Source organism: Balaenoptera ricei, chromosome 21 (genome assembly GCF_028023285.1).
Source record: "Balaenoptera ricei isolate mBalRic1 chromosome 21, mBalRic1.hap2, whole genome shotgun sequence".
Taxonomy (NCBI): domain Eukaryota; kingdom Metazoa; phylum Chordata; class Mammalia; order Artiodactyla; family Balaenopteridae; genus Balaenoptera; species Balaenoptera ricei.
The window spans coordinates 23891499-23896928 of NC_082659.1; the positions used below are offsets into that span (position 1 = coordinate 23891499).

Below are 5430 nucleotides of genomic sequence, written 5' to 3' on the forward strand. Positions count from 1 at the left end.
TCCTGAGGTGGGTGTGTGGTGAGGAATAAACTCCTCCTGAGGGGCTGGGGTAGGGGTGGTGCTGGAGCACAGAGTCTTGACTTTTCCTACAACTACGGGGTCAAAATGGCAGGAGGAAATACATCTCGGTCTCTCCCTGGGCTGCTGTGAATGAAAACGCGGAGGGAGAGGGAGGTTGGTGGGCAGGAGAGAAAGCTCCTGTGGTTCACCGCAGGAAGGCGGGCCACACCTGCGGAGAGGCACCTTCGTGTCCCCTGGAGGTCCCAGCATCATTTTACGTGTTGGTCATCGATTGCTGTGTAACTTCGAAACTGTCTTAACACAACGATACACGTTTATTACCTCGGAGTTAACGTGGGTAAGGGCTTCAGGAGAGGAGTAGTGGTCGCTCGCCAGGCCCGGACCCAGAAGCCTCCCACTCGGGCCTGATTCTCCCCTACACCGTCCCGACCCTCTGAGTCTCCATCGGGGGGAGGTAGCTAGGGGCCATGGAGGCCCACCCGGGGCAATGCCAGTTTCAGATGCCCATCCACAGCCCTCTCAGCTCTGCAGCCTCATTGCTCTGAGCCCTCGGAAGGCTCAAGGGGCCTCCTCCCCGACCCCAAGCCCCCAGCTATCCCCCCAGCCCCACTGCTCACTAGGCCTCAGGGCAGAGATAGACACTTTGCTCTAGACAGAAATCGATCGTTCTCATTACCGGTCACTCTGAATCTTTAGAGTCGGTTCTGCCAGTCTTCTGCATCAGGGGGTTGCCAGCCCGAAGCGAGGAGCCTCTCGCCGTGGCGGGGGTGGGGAGGTGAGGGATGTGGCCCGGTGTTGGGGTCACAGAGCCCGTGATGAGCTGAAGGCCTGGCCGATCCGGTGGAGCAGCCTCGGACCCCAGCAAGCCCGGCCCAGGAACAGCCTGGGAGGACGCCGAAGGAGCGGGACGTGGGCCTGGAGGACTCATCCTGGCCCTGGGCCCCTGGCCCAGGTCTGAAAGCCTGGCCTCGGGAACGAGGGCCAACAGCTCCTTCCCCTCCTTTGTCTAGCAGCTGGAAGCAAGGAAAAGCACCTTTTCCGTGCACAGAGATGCACGGCCATCAAAACAGATTGCAACACTTTGGCAGAAAACTAAGGCCCCTTTCTGCTGGAGCTGCCTGCTATTTGTAACTTAAGTCGCTTAACTCCTACAGGAGTTCCCCCGACGCAAAAAAAGAAACCCCACAAAAAGCAGCTCTGCACAGTCCGCTCAGGGAAGGCCACCCTCTTGAGTCCAGTAGTGCTGAGTGCCTTTATTTTTGACACTCACACCACTGGGTGTCCCGATGGCAACCTGTGGAGGAGGAAGGCAGGTGCCCTGGTTAGACCTGCGCACTCGGGCGGGGAGGATGGGAGTGGCTAGTTACCAGTTCATCAAGTATCTTAAAAACCATCTCAGAAACCAGCTCTTTTGTTGTCTGCAGTAGCCAGGACAAGAGTTATAAGGCAAGGGTGAGAGAATTGCTAGGAATGGGAAGGAGCCTACCATGTACTGTCTTCTCTTCAAGGCTTAACCTCGCCCTTCCCCCGCCCCTCCTCCAGGTACAGACCCTCTCCTAAGGCCCTCCTCCTTCACATCCCCCGTCCTGTGGTTTCCTAGACGCTTTTTATCTGGGCCAGTCATTCTGATGGTTAGTCATACATTGTGTTAGAGATCTGTAGTGGCTTACAAAAACATAAAAAAGATTTTTAAAACTCAGGTATAATATTGGCACAGAGAAAAGCACAGTCTTATCCAGTTGCTAAAAGGGGGCCAGAAAGTTTCTCTAAGTCTCTTTCCGGAGGCCTAAGTTAAAGGGCAAAGGATCATTGCAGGAGCTGCGCAGTGTCTTTAGGTGCAATCAGACTGGTTTTTAGGAACAGAACATCTTCTCTCAACACTGAGAACGGAGAAAAATCTCCCCAGCGGGTCCAGCCAAAGACCTCGGTGTACCGTCTCATCCGAGAAAATGGCTCATCTCTTACGACAGTGGGGGGTCTTGTTTGCTTGCTTGTTTGTTTGTTTTGGCCGCGTTGGGTCTCCGCTGCTGCGCGTGGGCTTCCTCTAGTTGCGGTGAGCAGGGCTGCTCTTCGTTGCGGTGCGCGGTGTGGGGTTTTTGGTTTGGTTGTGGTTCTTTTTTTTTTTTTTAATCAAAATTACAAGTTGGCTCAAATAACTTACTCCTTTGGTAGAAATGAGAAAAGCATAAGTCGATGCAAATGGACAAGAAAGAATTACAGAAGGAAGGAGAGGGTGCAAGAGGCTTTTTTTTTTTTCTTCATAAGAACAGATTGTTTTACTAAACCGTCAGCTGCTGTCCCTCCTTCCCAGTTGGGGGCTGTGACGGGGCCCTTGCTGCCGCCTTCCTGCATTTGCTCCTTAGCCCCCACGCCATTTCCCTGGGTGTTGCTAGGTCCCTTGTCCCTGTGCTCCAGGTTAGGGGCTCCTCTGGGGTCTGACTGTCGCCAGCCTCTTCCTCGCCCTCCTCTTATACATAAAGACCTTAGGAAAGGGTATGCTGGCCTCTGGTTCCGGAACTTCCGCACCCTTGTTTTGTCTTGCTCTCTTGTAGCAGCTGGTGGACGCTCTGCAGCTTCATGTGCAGAAACTCCTGCTGGGCTCCAGCCAGGGTAGTCACACGTTCAAAAAAGGGGGTCCAGCCGGGCCATCAGACTGTTCAGGTGTTGCTCTGTCTGGGCCAGCTGTTGTGTCAGCTGGGCCAGCTGTTGAAGAGGCATTTTTTATAAACTTAAGAGCAAGGGACAGAAACGTTAAAAAAAAAAAGAAACCTAAAATTTCCACACCAGGAACCATGTCTAAAGTTTGCTCCATCCCCATTACAGCACCCATCACACTGACTGGTCCAGAGTAGTTCCAAAAGGTTATTTATCACAAGGTGTTAGTCCTCTAATTTGTAACTTTCACTATTTAACAACTGCTTCATCTCTTCTTCCCTGGAGTCACAGCCTGCGCTAGGCTGCAGTGCTCCAAATGGCCAGCAGGCGTCGCCAGCTAACACGATTCTGAGCAGCCAGAAAACGCCAAGTTCTTTCTCTCTACTTGAAAACTTTCCATGGAGCCTTAATGTGGGCAAAGTCCAAATTCCTATCCAGGACATCCCAGGCCCTTCAGATTTAATCTAATTCACTTTTTATGGCTTTAGTTCTTACCAATTCAGGCACCCATTCAATCAATCAGGAAAGGCTTATTGAACACTTGTATTTTTATCAGGTGCTTTGCTGGGGCCTGGAAATAAAAAGATAACAGAGATTTCATCTCTGCTCTGGAGAAACTCACTGCCTACCCCACCTAGGAAAGCAGTTTCGGGCTACGCTGCTATGTTAAAGAGACATCTATCTACACTCACGTACATACACACACAGTGGCTTAAAGAAAATTAAATTTATTTATTTCTCACACCAGAAACCAGAGTGGTCCAGACTGGTCAGTTGGGGATCTGGCTGCTTCCCATCTTGTCGTGCGTCATCATCCGTAGGATGTTGTCCTTAGTTGCACTGTCAAAGCTGGGTCATGACAATATCCAAGCTTCAGCCTGGGAAAGGGGAAGAGAAAAAGAGGAAGGCAGGCAATTTCCTTTTAAGCAGGAAACACAGAAGCTGCACCTACCCTTTGATTCACATTCCAGGGCAGGGACCTAGTCATGTGGCCACATCTAGCTGCAAGGAAGGCTGGGAAATGTAGTCTTTATCTAGGCATCAGCGTGCCCAGCTAACAATAAGTTGCAACTACCAGTCTGGTCAGAAAGCATCTCTTTTTTTCATACAACCTAACTTTACTCTTAATGGATTCGTGAAACAATTTTTGTGTCTTCTACATTGCTGTCAATGGTAATTGCACTGTCAGGGTTTAGGGATGCCGGTTCATAGAAATTTGTGGTGACTAATAGCAATTTACCATGTACATTTCATATTTGTGAGACATATCTATTACTGCCCATCAGAGATGGTAAAGTCTTACCACAATGACAACTGAGTTGATAAAATTCAGTGAAATACAACTTAGAATCCAGTTTATTTTCTACTCATGAGAATATGACATTTGAGTCGGCTTCTTGAGGCTGGTCAGGTGGGAAAGGAGGAAGAACATTCTAGAATGTGACTAGCATCTGTAGAGGCCTGTAGTCATGGCTAGGCCAGCTCTATTGGTACGTTGGTTATTGGGTGCGGGTATGTGTGTGGGGAAGGAAGACAGGAGAGAAACTGGGAAAATAGAGTAGAATCAGATTGTGCTAAGCTTCTCACTCCAAACTAAGGAACTTGGATTTTACCTGGCAGAGTAGATGCTTGGGGGGCACTTCCCAGTCTAAGAGCCAAGGTCAGGCCCCAAACTTTCTGTCACTGTATGTGGGTGGGCTCCAGGCAGCCAGTGTGCAGTACTTGACCTCACTGTCTCACTCACGAGACAGTGAGCGGAGATAATGTGGTAAGGGTGTGTGTGTGTTGCTTTGTTCTTGTTGGAAAAGACTCGTGTATGTTATGGAATCAGTAGGAAGGATCCAGAAGCCAGAGGTTGAGAACAGGAGAGAGAAGGGATAATGGACAGTTTTATGTTCCTCCGAAGGACTCTTGGCCAAGATTCAAGGCAGGAATGAAGGACTTTGCTTTTGTAGGAGGGACGGCATCCCTGCCATAACGAGAGAACACAGAGAAGAAAAGGCAGGCTTTCGTCTGGTGTTAGGAAGAAGAGGGGGCAATTCTGTCTCAGCCATTTCTGTTTCTCTGTATAGTAGAAGCAAGGTCACCTCCTGAGTGAAGAAATCCGAGGAGAGTAGAGAGGGTTCAAAACCACGCTTGTGAGGGTAAGAGAGTGAGTGGGCTGGCAAAACCTAGTAGTGTTACTCAGTAGGTCATCAGTTTATGCACGTGTTCAATCAACAAATGTTCACTGAGATCAAGCAGAATGGCAGGAAGTGGGAAATGCAGAGATGAGTAAAACCCAGCAGCTGATGACAGGGCTTCCCTATACAGTTGTACAAGTTGTGCACTGCCCAAACATGCCAGTAAGGAAAGGAGCTTAAGCTGAAATCCAGTTGATGCATCACTAGGCACGTCCCACAGCAAATGGGCTACATGTGCCCAGAGGGAGTGCCTTTATCAGTGAACTCAAAGGGCTAACGTGAAAGTTTGAGGCCCTGGTTAAGGGCTAGTTGCTTTAGGTCATGGGAGAGAAGAATGCACTGTAATTAAGAGAAGGCTCTGAGGGCACAGAGGGAAGAGTGACATGAACCAACCAATGCAGAGTGAGCAGGTCCTTGAGGGGATGAGACCAAAATCCTCTCACGTAAAGTGAGCTTGGACATTCTCCTCTGACTCGGGGGCCCCGGGGCCACCAGAGAGCAAGCAGGGGGAGCGGGCAGAGTGGGAGGGAAGGGGAGTCATTGACAGAGGTGAGGAAGCTCATTTCACTGT

General features: G+C 50.1%; 1 pseudogene; it reads right to left on the reverse strand.

Annotated features, from left to right (window-relative positions):
• Window positions 1-713: 713 nt before the first annotated feature.
• On the reverse strand, window positions 714-2739 carry LOC132356745 (coiled-coil domain-containing protein 107-like; annotated as a pseudogene).
• Window positions 2740-5430: the final 2691 nt, after the last annotated feature.